The sequence below is a fragment of the Macaca fascicularis genome, chromosome 4, assembly GCF_037993035.2.
Source record: "Macaca fascicularis isolate 582-1 chromosome 4, T2T-MFA8v1.1".
Lineage (NCBI taxonomy): Eukaryota > Metazoa > Chordata > Mammalia > Primates > Cercopithecidae > Macaca > Macaca fascicularis.
Genome location: NC_088378.1, coordinates 118,883,345 through 118,900,589, shown reverse-complemented (window position 1 = coordinate 118,900,589; position 17,245 = coordinate 118,883,345). Strand labels below are relative to the sequence as shown.

The 17,245-nt window shown below is 42.5% G+C and overlaps 2 long non-coding RNA genes across 2 annotated transcripts in view; one reads left to right on the top strand and one right to left on the bottom strand.

The window, feature by feature from the left end:
- Positions 1–2,734: 2,734 nt before the first annotated feature.
- On the bottom strand, positions 2,735–16,217 carry LOC102147137 (uncharacterized). Its single transcript, XR_006697596.2, has 4 exons — positions 15,307–16,217; positions 10,015–10,124; positions 7,303–7,418; positions 2,735–5,101 (listed from the first exon to the last, which is right to left on the bottom strand). It is a non-coding gene; the product is annotated as an uncharacterized lncRNA (long non-coding RNA).
- Positions 10,959–17,245, top strand: part of LOC135970609 (uncharacterized) — a 19,798-nt gene continuing 13,511 nt past the window's right edge. The window contains exons 1-2 of the long non-coding RNA XR_010586381.2: positions 10,959–11,045; positions 11,347–11,439. This is a non-coding gene — a long non-coding RNA (uncharacterized lncRNA). The remainder of the gene's footprint in view (positions 11,046–11,346; positions 11,440–17,245) is intronic.

Sequence of the window (17,245 nt, the reverse complement as noted above, 5' to 3'; positions counted from 1 at the left end):
AAATGATTTTGCATATAGTTATTTGTATGTAATTCACATATACCATCTGTATCTTGGCAGCCCTGGCCTGAGTAGCACTGAGGGAACTGAGGGAAGGCTCACGACTGGGGCCCCACAGAGCCTTAAGGAGCAGAGTGAGGATGAGCCAGGAGCACCCGCCTGTAAGGGACAACAGGGTGGCCTGAGAGAAGAGGGTGGGTCTGTTTGCTCTTCAATATTTCCTCACCTCCTAGAAAACTGAGGAATCCGCAGCAGAAAGAATGGTTATTTTGCAAATGGTTAAGGAAGAACACTTTTATCAGAAATAAAATGACTGCAGGAAAAGAAGAAAATGTCTTTATGCCATTACCCAGTATGGTAACTCTTCTCCTGTGCATACCTGAAAATGTCAGGAGCGCATTTCTACATTGACATTTTAATAGACTGTATGACAAATGTTACAGGACAATTCTTGGAAAAGTAAACAAACCACGTAATCTACAGTATTTTTTTTACTGAACTTTTAATTTCACGAAAGTGGTAGGTTAGGAGGAGACTGGAAATCTGAATTCATATCAGATCCTAATGAAAAGAAATTAATTTTAACCAAATCAACAAATAGGAGATTTATTATTTAATTAGCATGTGATTGGAAAGAGTTCATTAGCTTTACAACAGGAACAATCGATACTTAGGTAAAGTACTTTATTGCTGCAAAACTTTAGAATATGGGTCTTGCATGTTCTTGGCCTCCATGGGTGCTTTATTAAAACCTTAAAGTCTTCCTGGCTTCTTCTAAAGTTATCACATCCATGGGAGGCTTCCTTGGGTTGCCAGGCTGTAGAAACTTCTTCACTGTGGGCAAGTTGCTGATTCTTGTTTTCAGGCCTGTAATTCACAAAGCACAGCCTCAGAGTGAAGCCAAGGCCTGCCACCACCATTTATACCGCCCAGGGAATCTGAGACCCTTCTACACAAAGACCAAGCAAGTCTGCGCCATCAGCACCAGCATGGAGGCAGAAACAGACATTGAGTGAGAAATAAAGAGAAAAGGAAAAAGAAAATACAAGAGCTCACTTGTATTTTCCCCAAAGATGTCGTTCAGTCAGATTTTAATCCACTCAGTCATCCCCATGTTTCTTCTTACATATTAATCCTATAGATTAGTGACTCTTGTATAAGACAAGAAAAATCAATGTGTCTGTGAGATATCAACACAGATCAGTCTCTAAGCAGAAGTAAAAATATGGGGAAATGAGTTGGAAAGTAAAATGTTATAGAAAATATTAAAGACAAACCGTGGGACCACCTTTTCTCAGTGAGAGATACAGTGTGTGGGACAGAGTGCTGGAGAGCTGTGCACAGAGGAACACAATGTCAGAAAGCAGAAGGCAGAGCCCAGGGAGGAAACCAGATGGAAAGGGCCCTGCTCAGACACACTTGGTGCGGGAAGACAAGGGGACATGTGGGATAAAGGACATCACAGAGAACTCAGGAACAGAAACCACACTGAAATAGAGGCATGGGGAGAGATGCTGGGCCCTGGGTCGTTTCCATGATAAAAGGCAAATGCTCTTCATGAGGTAGCATGCACCACACATTTCATGAACGTAATAAGAATCTTTCCCTGCTTGTGAGGAACAAGACATAACAAGAATCTTTCCCTGATTGTGAGGAATCAGGGCCTGGAAGCTCACTTTGGAGACGTGAGGTCACTGAAGGCCTGGAGAAGGCTGGGTCAGAATGTGGCCAGTCCCAGGGCCCAGATATGAGATCCCAAGATGGGAGATGTGGGGCTGCCTCTCTGGGCTGTGAAATGGGTCACCTTCAGCAGATGAAAGCTGGAGATAAGGCTGGAGTCAAGCTCTTCCACGTAGTAGAGAAGTTCCACCAGGTGAATGTCAGCCCTACTCAGCTCGTTGCCAACAAGGTAATCTTGTCCGTGGCTCTTTCATACCTGGATAACTGGAGGAATCAGATCAGGAACACATGCACAATCAGGCTGGGGCCCCTGCTTCTTCCTGAGTTTCTCCAGCCTGACTCTCCCACCTCTGCTGCCTCACTGCATGGGTGGAGAGAACTGGAGTTTTCTCCATGTTCCCTGACTCATTGAGAGTAAGAAGTGTAGCTCTGCTAATTCCTTGGTTGGAGCTCAGGCTCTCATTTTCTCTTCTCATTCCACCTCACTGCAGCATCCACACCACCCACTTGGCTTGCATCTTCCACATGGGCCAGGGGCTCAGCACCTGCTACAACATGTTCTGGGTTCCCCAGACCCTACAGCATGCAGCCCTGACTTTCAGGGCATGATTCTACACTCTGCTATCTCTCTCCAATATCTCTTGGGCAGTGACTCCACCTTCATGACAGCACTCTTCCCCCAGGAGGAGACTATATCAGAGTCCTCATTTCTCCTTGTATGCTCTCCTTATTTCCTGCTCTAGGATCTGAAGTAAACCTGGGTGAACTTGAATTCATCCCCTTTCTTGAAACATTGGCGCTTACTGATTTCACTGTGTTATAATCTGCATGCCACAGTATCCAGGGTGAACTGCATTGATGTCTGCAACTTACTTTGAAATGCAAAAAAAAAAAAATTGTGTTTGACTGAGGGAGACAGGGGTGGAGTGACTGCCCCATGTGATAAAGCCCAGATGAGGAGATGTTAATTTTGCTGTCTAGGTGGTTGGTGTATATATGGTCTTAAAATATTTCTTTCAACTATTGTGAATATATAAAATGTTTCATAACAAAATTTTTAGTGATATGTGATATTTATTAAAATATTTCAGCACATTCACATTATAAATAATAAAATGAGAAAACATACAACATCACTGATTTAAGGTAACATTTTGACAAATACCCTTTCAGACTGTGTATATATATCTAAGTGTAAATAATTACTTGATACATAAAGAAAATGCAACATCAAATGCTATATTGTAGCATACATAGTTCAGAGTCATGTATCATGGGACTCTTTGGTAGAACCTGTGAAATTCTTCCTGACAGTCTATTTTTATACCATGCCTTGAGAGTCAAGTGCTCAATTAACATCAAGGAAGGCTTTTTGGACATGAAGGTCAATGTCCCACAAATGCACAGGCACTATTTCTCTGTTGCCTTATGTTATTGACTGAATGTTTATGTTTCCCCAAAATTCATATGTTGGGATCCTGACCCCCGATGTGATGCTGTTAGTAGGTGGGGCCTTCAGGAGTCATGGGGTGGAGCTCTCATGAATGACATTAGTCCCCTTATGAAAGGGACCTTAGAGAACTCCCTTGGCATGTTTGCCATGTGAGGACACAGTCAGAGATTGGTTGTCTATGAACCAAGGAACAGGCGCTCCCCAGATGTGGAATCTGCTGGCACATTGATCTTGTACTTCCCAGCCTACAGAGCTGTGAGATAGAAACATATGTTCTTTACCCAGTCTATGGTATTTTGTTATAGCAGCCAAACTGCTAAGACACCCTCTACCTCTTAGTGCCCTTATAGACTAAACAGCTTCCATCATGACCTTTGCAACACTCAAATATGCCAGCATTTGGTCAATAACTGCCAACTTTCCTAATTTTTGCCTCCACTATCAGTTTATGACCAAACACAGAAAGTAAATCTGACCAATCACATAGAAATTAATGCTTCTAGTTAGCCAGCTTATAGCATCTTCATGCCAACAACCTGCAATCAGGACATATGTTTTTTCACCATAAATCTCTCAGACTTTCCCGACTGCCTCTGAATCTCTGGCAAATGCAAGTGATGGTGTCTGACTTCCTTACTATAGCAAGCTCAAAATAAACACCTTTTGCTTATTCTCATTTGGGTTGTCTTCACTCACTTTCACAGTTTTTCTGGAGGTTGTGACAAGACATGGTCTATGTTGCCCATTGCCATGGACCCCAGCCTTCAACCAGGTGCAGTATCCACAAAGGCTCCTTGTGCCTTGTGGCAAGTCTGCACCTGGGCTGAACTCTTTTCTCTTTGCTTGGAGCTCTTTCACTTTTTATTCTCAGTTTGGACCTTGGTTTTTTATTGGTTCCCATCTGCTTACCATCCTTAATAGAACCAGGCCTTTTTTGCCTGTTTGTTTCTTTTCAGTCTTTTGTGGTACTGCTTTGTGTCATGCTATCAAGAACGGGCGCGGTGGCTCAAGCCTGTAATCCCAGCACTTTGGGAGGCCGAGACGGGCGGATCACGAGGTCAGGAGATCGAGACCATCCTGGCTAACACGGTGAAACCCCGTCTCTACTAAAAATACAAAAAAACTAGCCGGGCGAGGTGGCGGGCGCCTGTAGTCCCAGCTACTCAGGAGGCTGAGGCAGGAGAATGGCGCAAACCCGGGAGGCGGAGCTTGCAGTGAGCTGAGATCCGGCCACTGCACTCCAGCCCGGGCTACAGAGCAAGACTCTGTCTCAAAAAAAAAAAAAAAAAAAAAAGAAGTGTTGTTTGTCATTAAAAAAAAAAAAAAAGAGGCAGCACATAGGCATAGGCCCAGAAGCCTGTTTTTCAAGACAATCTCACCGTACACTGAGTTTGAGGTTCTCACTGGACCTCTGTCCATGTGTACAAACTCTTCTGTGGGTCATCCCTGAAACTAAAAGAAGTTCTTCACTCTTGGCTTTTGTTCTTGTCATTCTTTGAAATTGGCAGTGATCCAGGCAGAAGATTACAGTTTCTACTTGGGGCAGGGTACTGACTGTGACTTTAGGTTTTCTTTATTCCCATTAGGTGTTAATCCATACGGTTGGGTGAAAAAATCTCTTTTGTAGTTTGGAGGCTCAAATCATGTAGCCACTGAAAAGATAAAGACATGCCTAGGGCGAGAGATGGGACTCTGGAATACTGCACCTCAGCATACATGCCCAAGGCCCAGCCTGTTGCTGACCATAATGCCCCTGCCACGGTCCCGCCCACTCAAGGAAGGACCTAAATCGCTCTGTGTTCTCTGTGGATGGAAGAACAGAAAATGTACTGTACAGGGCTCTCTCCTTTATGTCTTTCCCATAGAGGTTGTATTTGCTGGCAATGTAGTTGAGAATGGCTCTGGTCTGCACCAGCTTCATCCCATCAATCTCAACTATTGGCACTTGCTGGAACATCAAACTTCCATCTTTAGAAAGAAGGAAAAAAAAGGAGAGTGAGATGTCTATGAATCCCAGTCTTTCAGCATGAAGAAATGTTCACTGAAATGACTAAATTTATAAAACAGAAAAGAAATTATTGCCTGGTATAACCTCTCAAAGGAAATAGAATTTGTTTTTAGCTTCCTGTAGTCCTTCTTTTGCTTATTAATCTTCCTCTTGCCTTCTAACGTGTTATTTCATTTATGTTTTTATTCCTCTTCCAGATACATAATAGGTCCCTTGTATTTTTTGTGTTGGTGTATCTTCATGGATATTTTAGGAAGAAGTTGGGAGAGGTTGCTGCAAGCCCACCAGTCAGACGCCATTTAACATGGGAATTTTTCAAAGTAAATCTCATGGTGTAAAGACATTAAACACAGTTCTGAGAGAAGTTTCTATGTAGGCCCTTTGTGTGCTCTTTAATACCCCCACTGGACAGTGTGCACAGGGTGGGTGCTGTGTTCCTCACCCTACTGCTGCTGCCCTGGCTCATGTCCCTCCTCACCCTCTGACCTGGACTTCCAACCAATTCAACACTGTCTCATCATCTAAGCCTACAATGTTGCAAGAATATCACCTTGTCAAATTAATAAGAGAAATGAATTCAAGATGGACCTGTTTCAATTCCTTTCCTCCAATGCACGTCCGTGCGTGTCCTTAGATGGGGAGGGGTATGTGGGATCCTGAACCAACCACAGCTCATTCACAGTGTCGAAAGCATGAAAGCAAGGAGAGGCCATTCTCAACTCGCTGGGGATGGCTCCTCTAGCAAATACTCTAAGGGGTTTGGCCCTTTTAACCTGGAGAGAGTTGACAGACCTGCTCAAGGAGCCCCACCCTTTCTACTTTAACCATGTTTTTCCCTCTCCACCACCCCAACCACCACCTTTCACACACATAGACACTGCCTGGTATTAAAACCTTCAAGTGTACTTTCTACTAGATACCTTCGTCAGAGACATGCAGAGACTTGATCTTACCATTTCTTAACTTTTCCGGATCTTCTGCTGATTCTAGAAATTTCTCTTCAAACCAAAAGCAGAGTCAGTAAATGGGCTCCTGATAGGTCATTCCATAGCATTATAGACTTTTAACTTTGAATGGCTAATGTCTGGTAAACAATTTGGAGGCTATAAGATTTCTGAGTTTGGCAGTGCACACAGAGGGGTCTGGTCATGGCCATTGGGAAATTTAGACTAGATTCATCAAGAAAAAGGCATGGATCACAGCACATAGCCACTCAATCTTTTAGTTCACTTCATGTACACCCTGATCGCTCCCATGTCCGTGATTAGGTCATGATTTGAGAGAGGATGTCACTGGAGTTAAGGGATCAGGCAGTTCTTCTAGTTTCGGTGTTGTCATATCATAGGAAACCATGTGTCTCCGGGTGAGATCAGACCACAGCCTTTGTGTCCTCAGTGTGGGCTATGCAATGGGCTAACAACTATCAAAGATTCTGCCACCAAGGAACCTCTGTTGTAGTTTATATCACCCCACTTGTTAGGAGCCCTACTAAGCATGAGATAGGTCCTGCTGTTGCACAACTTTAACTCTTGCAACGATAATTTCCCCTCCTGGAGTAAATGGAACACAATAGAGTAGAATTCTCAATTTGAGGAAGGAATTAGGGTCCCCACAGTAATGTTATTTTTAATGAAAATCTCTGGTTTATGATATGGCTGTGTGGGTTTAATATCACTATTTTCATGTCCTGGCTTCTTGATTTTGGACACATTGTTGAATCTCTCTGTGTCTCAGTATCCTAACCTATGAAATGGATATACTTATGATGGTTTTGTTAAAGATTGGTATGAAAATTAAATTACAAAGTCATGCAAAGCACTTGGAAAAGTAGCAGGTATATAATAAATGCTCATTAAATACACGTTTTGGAACTCTGAGAGATGGCTGCTATTTCATAGCACCCTTTTCAAAAAACTTAAATCAAAGATCACTGAATATATACTCTCTTGTTGACCTGTGTCCAGTAATTTAAACTTTGAAATAAATTACACTTTCTCCTGAGAGTAGCTGGAATGGCAGCCAGCAAGGTTGTCTAAATCTGATCAGAAACTCTGAGTGGATGCAGGTATTTAATATAAATATGAAAATCAGTTGTTACATAATGATGCAGTTGACTTAATAGGCAGAATCTATAAAAATAAAAGTTAAAGCAGATACTTACAAAGATTTTCAGGATTTCACTGTTAATATGATCTGGTTCCAATCTTGGCTCTGCCTCATAATAGCTGTGTGATCTGGGAATCAGCACTTAACATCTTTAAGCGTTAGTTCCCTCATCTGCAAAATGGGCATAGAACGTTTTCTTAACAGAATGTTTTAATGTTTTCAAAATGTATCATACAGGGCCGGACCCACATACATCAAGTAATAAACAGTAGTGGTGTTTGAAGTGGCTAATTATGCCTTAGTAGACTTCTTTATGGTGAAATGTCAGGAATTTGGGGGTTTCTAGCTTGCTCCGTGGAACAGAGTTGGTTGTGGATCTGTGATCACACAGGACCAGGATCTAGAGGTCATGGTGGGGCGGGGCGGGGCGGGGCGGGGCGGGGTGGGGGGGTGGGGGTAGGCGGGGGCAGAAAGGGTGTGCCAGCAATTAATCCAGCGTCCAGTTCAGGAAAAACCTTAGGAATGGTGGGTGGTCCTGGCAGGAGGGTGACAGAGGTGGGGTGGGGTTGGCAAGTGGGATGTGCTTGTGAGGCTGAGGACTGGGTTGTGATCATCAGCCTTAGGGCACTGAGACCCCAGAAGCCTGAGCAAGGGCTGCAGTGAGCCCTGCCCCCGTCTTCAAGTCAGACTGGAAGGAGACCAGGGAGCCTGGGTTCCTCCTTGCCTTGCCCCTCCCTGCCTCCTGCTGAACTCTTCCTGCCCGGGCTCTGAACGTATCCCTGAGCTGCAGAGCTGACGTCTGGGTAACAGTGAAACGAGGTATTCATTTGTACAAAAGAAAAAAGAAAAAAAAAAAAAAAAAACCTGACAGTGTGTGGATTTTTTGTGTGCTTGTTTATTCGTAGGATTGAGAAAGGGTGAGGCTAAAGTCCCAAGCCTTCGTGAAGCAATGGAGAAAGTGCCGTCGCGAGGTTCAGGTCCACACGGCTCTGTAAGGCTGAAGGGGCTCACTGGAAGTTCCCCTCACAGGACACCACCTCACCTGAAACCCTCTTTTTCTGCTACCATCCAGGGGACAAGATCTCCTGAGTTTGTCCAAGACTCACTCCGGAAAACCCTCAGGCAGTTACTGAGGGACTCTGGTCCGGACTGGGAAGTGTTTTTCTCAGTGACACCTCTAGAGGGCAGCACTCAACGGAATCCCAGAGACACCTCCCTGCATTTCCTCCTCAGAAGCTGGCTGGATGATCTGGTAACACTGAGGAATGCTTGGGTGTTCTCCTGGAAGCTCCTGATTTTAATCACCTGTTTACTTGTCTCCATTCTTATAGATATATAGGCTACCCGAGGGCAGAGACTGAGTTTGTCTTGTTCACTCTCTACCTCCAGAACCTCACACAGAATCTGGCACTTAGTAGGTGCACAACAACGTAATCATTGAATTAATATTCTGAGTCTTTATCAGGTGAGTATGCAGTTTCACTTTACATTCACTTTCTAATTTTATGCCTTTTTATCCTCTTATTGTATAAATTTCTAACATGTATAAAAATAACACAAAAGTATAATGACCTTTCTTATACTCCTCACATAGAATCAATGATTATCAATGTTAGGGAAAAGAGTGAAATGCTGTAAAATATTTGAAGAGATTTATTCTGAGCCAAATATGAGTGACCAATGGCCCGTGATACAGTCCTCAGGAGATTCTGGGAACGTGTACTCAAGGTGATTGGGATATAGCTTATTTTAGGGAGACATGAGACATCATTCAATTATAGAGATGTACGTTGGTTCAGTCCAGAAAGGCAGGACAACTGGAAGTGTGGGCTTCCAGGTTTTGTGTAGATTTAAAAATTTTCCAATTGGCAGTTGATTGAAAGAGTTATGATCTAAAGACCTGGGATCAATAGAAAGGAATATCTGGGTTAGGATAATACGGGGGTGTGAAGACCAGTTTTATCATGCAGATGAAGCATCCTGGTAGCAGGCTTCAGAGAAAATAAATTGTGTCAGGTTGGTCCAAAAGTAATTACGGTTTTTACCATTGAAAGTTATGTTTCTTATCAGACTTAGAGTCTGTTCTATCAGTAATTCCAAAAGAGAGGAGGGCATGTCCAATTCCCCACTTCCCATCATGGCCTAAACTGGTTTTTCAGGTTAGCTTAGTAATGCCCTTGCTGAGAAGAGGGTCCATTCAGATGGCTGCGTCTGGGGAAGAGGCTTAGAATTTTATATTTGGTTTACACCAACTAAAGCCAATGTGTTTTCACCTACGTGCCCACCCACTTTCTCCTTGTAATGATGTGAGGAAATCCCAGATACCATATATTTTATTCTTAGATACCTCAATGTGTTTCTCTAAAACAGAAGAATGGTTTTAAGTATAGCCGTAGTACATTATCACACATGAAACATTAACAATAATTTTTTCATGACATCAAATATTCAATCGATATCTATGTTTCTAACTGTTATATAAATGCCATAATTTTTTTTATAGTTTGTTTAAATCCAAGTTCAGTTAAGGTTCACACATTTTGATTAGTTTCTTAAATGTATCTTAATGTTTATGCTCTTAGATGAAAAGATATTTTCACAATTTATTAGATCAAATTCATCATCTTTTTCTTAATAACTGCCAATTTTCATTTAAGGTACAACACTTGACAAGTCATTTAGTAAGAAACATCTCATCGTTTCTGAGGGAAAAGTATCTGGTAAGGTCAATTTTAGATCCAATTTAAGATGACCTCTCAGAACCTACCTGTACTCCAGCTGCAGCTAGGCACCACCGGATGGACTATATTCTGCCCCGTCCATTGTGGTAGTAGAGCTTGGGTTTCCCACCATGATAGCAGACTCCTGGAGGTTTCTCTAAGCATGAATGAATGAATGAATGAATGAAGCCATAGAATAAAAAATGTTCATTAGGATGTATGGTTGAAAACCACCAACAATACTGAAGATGAACCTGCCTTCTTCATGACTGGGTTGGAGGAATTCCTGGAATGTTTTCTTGGCCCAAATTGTTACCCATCGGTGGCCACCCTCAGATTCTAGCAAACCAGTCTCACGTGCCCATTGGTTAAATGTAGCCATTCTCGTCATGCTAAGAGGTGAGAGTTTGTGGTAATAATGCATATATGGAAGGTAGCGGGAAGAGGAAGAATTCAAGAAGTAATATTTATTAAAAACATCCTGGTGATACTTCCCCAATGCTAGTCCCTTTTAATATGTTATATCTTTAATCCTCCTAAGTCCCATGAAATACCTATTAGTATCTCCATTTTTTGGTTAATGAAATGGAACATCAGAGAAGTGAAATGCAATGTCCACAATCACACTCTAGGTGGTGATAAACATGAAAATCCACACCCACTTCACTAAAATGAAGGCAGATCTGGAACCCACCTAGGTGAAGGCCCTGGGAACCCAGTAAGTGACGAAGAAACCAGAGGATATCATGACAAGGAGGACCAGGAAGGAGCAAAGTCACTCTTCAGCTCTTTGGCTGTTAGGCTACTGATATGGTTTGGCTCTGTGTCCCCACCTAAATCTCATCTCAAATTGTAATCCCCATAATCCCCACATGTTGAGGGATGGACCTGGTGGGAGGTGATTGGATCATGGAGGCGGTTTCCCCCATGCTGTTCTCCTGAGAGTGAGTTCTCACGAGATCTCTTGGTTTTATAAAGGGCAGTTCCCCCTTCTCTCTCTCTCTCTCTCTCTCTCTCTCTCTCTCTGCTGCTGCCTTGGGAAGAGATGCCTGCTTCCGCTTCACCTTCCACCATGCCTGTAAGTTTCCTGAAACCTCCCCAGCTGTGTGGAACTGTGAGTCAGTTAAAATTCTTTCATTTATAAGTTACTCAGGCTCAGAGAAGTTCTTTATAGCAGTGTAAAAATGGACTAATACAGCTACGTTTGATCAAAGGGAGAAATAGGGCCTCAGACTTGCTTAACTGTAACTATGAGATCCAAATTCTTAACAGACAGAGAATCATAATTTTCTTGATTCTCTTAGAATTCTATTTTCTACCTCTATAGGGTGCATTTTGTTTTATAACCTGGAAAAAGAGATGCTGCATCAATTTTGCAGGGAAAGGAAGGAGCTGGCATTTGTTCAATGTCAGTCACACACTGGCCATTCTTACAAATTTATCTTCATTTTATTCTACAAAAATCACCTAAGGTGAGTGCTGTTGTTAATGTCATTTTACAGTTGAGAGTACTGAGATTTTTTGAGTAACTTGCCCAAAGTAAGTGGTGGATCTGGGATTCAAATCCATTGCTATTCAAAACCAAAGACTGGCTGGGTGCAGTGGCTCACACCTCTAATCCCAACACTTTGGGAGGCCAAGGTGGGTGGATCACCTGAAGTCAGGAGTTCGAGACCAGCCTGGCCACATTGGTGAAACCTTGTCTCCATTAAAAATACCAAAAAATTATCCAGGCATGGTGGCGCGCGCCTGTAATTCCAGCTACTAAGGAGGCTGAGGCACAAGAACCGCTTGAACCCAGGAGGTAGAGGCTGCTGTAATCCAGCTTGGGCAACAGAGTGAGACTCTGTCTCAAAAAAGAAAAAAAAAAAAAAGATTGGGACTTATTTTTTGTGTTAATGTCTCTCAAATACACATGGTAATCTTTCAGCAGACTGTGAAACCCAATACTTTAAAAGTAAGATATAAAAGAATAAAAAATACCAGAGAGCATGACATGTTGAAGAGTAAGTAATGTTTCATGAGTTTTTAGTTTCAGTTATATGTATGTTATGTGTATGGATGTTTGCATGTGTGCAGCTCATTTTGGCCATTGCAAATGGTTAGAGATAAATTTATCGGGGCTTGTCAAGGAAGTTTGATAGCCTTTGCTCTCTCCTAGCCTGCTTGGGAGGTGGAACATAGCAGAGTATCAGAGAGTGAAAACCGAGTCTACCGGGACAGACCATAAATAATTTTATCATGAGTTTGAATGGAAACACCCAAGACTCATTGAAAGCAGGCATTCCAGTGCCAGGACTTAGGAACAGTGGGATTTTCTCTCCAAACCCCCAGCTCTGTAATAAAATATTAAGATTCTTCCTGCAAATTTTTGTGGTCGTCAAGGTTGGTATATTGGTACAAAAATATACTTGTCTTTACCAACAGATGTATTTCTAAAAAAGTATGTATGACTTGAATTTGGAAATCAAAATCTCTTAAATATTTACATTTTAAAATGTGGAACTCACTCTAACTTTTAGAAAGTAAAGAACTCTTTGAACATACTTAATCAACTCATCTGTCTTGTAATTAGAGACTTTGCACATTGCACTTCCCTCTCATTGGAAATGCAAATAGCATGATTCAGCAGAAGGAAAGGGAGAGTGAACCTCACCCAGAGAGTGGGTGTGTCTGTTTAATTGTTATCAACTAGAGTTCACAGAGTGACTCAAGTCGCACCCTTGTACCCTTAGCCATTACTGAGGATCATGTTTCAAAGGGAAATGAATTGTTATCTTACATAGCATTTTATCATAATGCTCTTGCTTATAAGTAACATATCACCTTCCCAATATGAGGTTTCCAAAAGCCAGACCAAGACTGGGACAAACTTGACGCAGAGCTTGGCTGGGTGAACAGAATTTGAGAACCAGAGAGGCTCAAAGGTTTGCCATGAGTCACACACACGTGCTCCTCATTCATGGTCAATACCTAGGGAGTGTGTCTACCTTCTGCAACAACCCTGGGAAATGGCTCCTAATATCCTAATGAAAGATGGGCACACTGAGGTTCAAGAGCTAAAGCGACTGGCCCACGCTGCACACGTGGTGCCTGTTGGGTCAGCCTGAACTCCTTCTAATTGCAGGTCCAGAGCTTTTCCACTCCACCCTATAAGCTGGCTCTGCTTCTGTCTGAGAAATTGTTTCATATTTTCCCATTCAGACTCCATTAGCCAGCTAAAGGTTTAAAGGCGAGGGCAAGAGACAAACATCTGAATCTTGAGTTCCTTTCTGTTAGCAACTTTTCAGGAGCTTGATTAGAACAAAAAATTAATGAAACTGTGCCTTTCCCTGATATGACAACCTAAAAACCTGAGTGAGTTGAGGACTAGTGTATTTACCTCAATTAGAAAATGAGCTTGTATTGAAAGAAATATAACCTATGATAATCCCAGTAGTAAATTAAAAGAGTTAGGTCTCTGGGTGGTCCTAATTACACTGTTTCTTGTCAGAGAGAAGGTAGACTGAGATAAACCACAACTCCTTCCATTATGGGGTTCATAAACTCAGCAGGCTCTCTGAATTCTGAGTTTAATTTTCTTTTTTCAAAATAGGGATTGTTGGCCAGGTGTGGTGGTTCACGCCTGTACTCCCAGCACTTTGGGAGGCCGAGATGGGCAGATCATTTAAGATCAGGAGTTGGAGACCAGCCAGGCTAACATGGTGAAACCCCATCTCTACTAAAAATTAAAAAATTAGCCAGGTGTGGTGGTGGGCGCCTGTAGTCCCAGCTGCTAGGGAGGCTGAGGCAGGAGAATTTCTTGAACCCGGGAGATGGAGGTACAGTGAGCTGAGATTGCACCACTGCACTCCAGCCTGGGTGACACAGAGAGATTCTTTCTAAAATAAACAAACAAAACATAGGGATTTCCATACCTATTTTTGAGGGCTGTTGAGAAAGTTAAATGAAATAATTGATCTGGTTTGGCTCTGTGTCCCCACCCAAATCTCATCTCAAATTGTAATCTCTATAATCCCCTCATGTTGAGGAAGAGACCTGGTGGAGGTGATTGGATCTTGGGGGCGGTTTCCCCCATGCTGATCTCACAATAGTGAGTTCTCGTGAGATCTGATGGTTTTATAAGCGGTGGTTTCTCCCGCTCTCTCCTTTTCCTGCTGCATTGTGAAGAAGGTACTTCCTTCTCCTTCACCTTCCACCATGATTGTTAAGTTTCCTTAGGCCTCCCCAGCCATGCAGAATTGTGAGTCAATTAAACCACTTTTCTTTATAAATTACCCAGTTTCGGGTATTTTTTATAGCAGTGTGAAAACAGACTAATAAAATAATGTGCATAAAATTCATAATGGGAACCGAGTAATGACAGTGTCCTCCGACCCCCACTTCTTGGGATGTGGATGAGTCTCTCTGAACACATTGGGTAGTACCGGGGTCTCCCCTCTCTCTCTCTGTCTCTCTTAACCCATCAATCTCTGGTAAAAAAAAAAAAAGATTTTATGTATATCCAGATTTTTTTCCAAAGAAGTCATACAATGGGTCTTTTCTATAAAGCTCCTGTACAGAGGTTAATGATATTCACTAATCCAGTCAACCTGGGTGATATGGTTTGGCTGTGTCTCCATCCAGATCTCATCTTGAATTGTAGCTCTCATGATTCCCGCGTGTCACGGGAGGAACCCAGAGAGAGATAATTGACTCATGGGGGTGGGTCTTTCCATGCTGTTCTGATAGTGAGTAAGCCTCGCGAGATCTGTAGATTTTATAAAGGGGAGCTCCCCTGTACACACTCTCTTGCCTGCTGCCATGTAAGAGGTCCCTTTACTCTTCCTTCGTCTTCTGCCATGATTGTGAGGCCTCCCACCCACGTGAAACTATGAGTCCATTAAACCTTTTTACTTTATAAGTGACTCAGTCTCAGGTATGTCTTTATTAGCAGCATGAGAACAGACTAATATACTGGATTAACAGGAAGTTTTCAGTGAAGGTTCAAGGAGGCCTGACCCGTCGTTAACACAGTCTTGCTTAACTCCTAGACTGCAGCAGACCCCTGGTTCCCAGGTTGTTTTTTAACCTTGAAAAAGAGATAATTTATATCCCAGAAAAAGACTCCCATACCCTGCACCTGGTGGGCCTCTCTCCTCAGACTAGGCCCAGTTACCACTCACCCCCTGCTCAGGGCAGTCTGAGCCTTTCCTACTGCCAGGCCCCCTTTGCATGAACTCCAGCCATGCATGTGGGAGCCCCACTGCCTCTCTCCAGCTATTCATAGCTCTTGAGCAGGTTCTCACTCTTAATACTTGATGAAAACAGTCACTTCTCTACCCCATCCTGTTACTTACCTGAAATGCAGACATTTTGCTGATCCTTTCTCAATTCCTTGTTTCTGGAGTATTCGCCTCTTTTAAAAACAGTTTCAGTGTCTCAAGCAATGATGATGGCTTGTAGCAAAAAATATTTGGTCTGATTTGGTCCTTACTCTAAAGGGTTTAAATCTAGTCAGAAAAATAGCTTTGTGGGGCCAGGTGTGGTGGCTCTTGCCTCTAATTGCAGCACTTTCAGAGGCCGAGACAGGTGATCACTTGAGCCCAGGAGTTCGAGACCAGCCTGCGCAACATGGTGAAACCTCACCTCTACCAAAAATGCCAAAAAAAAAATTGCCTGGCATGGTGGCATGTGCCTGTAGTCCCAGCTACTAGGGAGGGTGAAGTGGGAGAATCACTTGAATCCAGGAGGTGGAGGTTGCAGTGAGCCTAGATCATGCCACTGTACCCCACCGTGGGTGACAGAGCAAGACTGTCTCAAAAAAAAAAAAAAAAAAAAGAGAGAAAAGAAAAAAGAAAAACAGGCTTGTGGACAACTAACAGAACAGAATGTGCTTAGCAGTGACTTCATTTTAATGGGTTCCTGAAAATTCCAACCCAAGAATCATAATTCTCTTAGCCAAGCAAATCAGAGCAAGGGGAAAATGCTGCCAGACTCAGAAAAAGCTGAGGACCCAGTCTCTTCTGCCCAGGTGGGCTCCTTTTTTCCACAGTAGCATCTCAATCCGCAGGTTCAGTGGATTTTGTACCTCCCAGATGTCTGCTTTCCTACCCTTCAAAGTAGGATCACTCATCTGTATTTACACATTGCTCTCTGTAACCTCTTGCAACTCTCATTTCAGCATCTTCTCACATGGGTGCTGTATTTCTTTCCTGTGAATTATTTTATAGCTTGCATAGCTCTCAAATCTGGATCCAAAAAGAGGATCTCACTGAAACTCCTGGTCTTCCTTTTATAACATCTCCTGCCCCTCAATATTAAACATTTATTCCAGGCCGTCGTCGACTCTTGTACTCTAATGACATCATACATTCTAGTCAGATGCCTTTTGGCACTTCTTAGAAACTAGTTGTACGCTCGAATGACTATGTAGTTCTCCTATCAGGACTTCTGACTTTTAACACTTTGAAAAGTCATGCAGTCAAGTGATTCTAAACGAGGAGAGATTTTACTCCCCTATCCCATTCAGCAATGTCTGCAGACATTTTTGGTTGTCACAACTTGGGGGTACGTAGTGCTACAAGATCAGGTAGGTAGAGGCCAGTGATGCCTTGAAATGTCCTCTCATGCACAAGGCAGCTCTTGCACACAAATAATTACCCAACCCAAGGGATGCCAAGGGTGAGAGACTTTTTCTTAGCTATTTTCTAGGTTTGTCATGAGTTGGTTGAACCCCAGAGAGAGAATGTGACTTGTCATCCCGTTAATTAGTAGCAAAGACTAAATTAGATTCTAGTTTTCCTGACATTCAGAGACTAATTTATTCTAATAGGAATAGCACTGCTATACATTTTAGTGGTCACAGAGATTTCTCCAATTTCCACTTTCGAGCTTGCTTGATGTGAAAATTAAATAATATAGAAAAAATTAAATAGAAAAATTAAATAATAGAATCATGAAAATGGGTCAACCAATCCTGATTGTCAGACTCAATTTTCTGCAGTTCAAGCAGAATTACTAAAGAAATGGGATTGTTCCACTAAGTAGGCACAGAAGGAGTAAGGAAGGAGGAATTTGGAAAGAGCAGGGTTTTCGGACAAATGTTCAACTGGGCAAAGGACAAGGATTAACAAATAATCATTGAATCAGGATGTAAAAATTCACAAGAAGGGCATTCTTGTTCTTAATTTTTTTCATCATAAATCTAGGTCATCTTGCTTTATAAAACTAAACGTTCTACAGACTTAGATTAACCTGCAAGTTCTACACAGTGCCTCACAGAAGATTTTGCCTGCC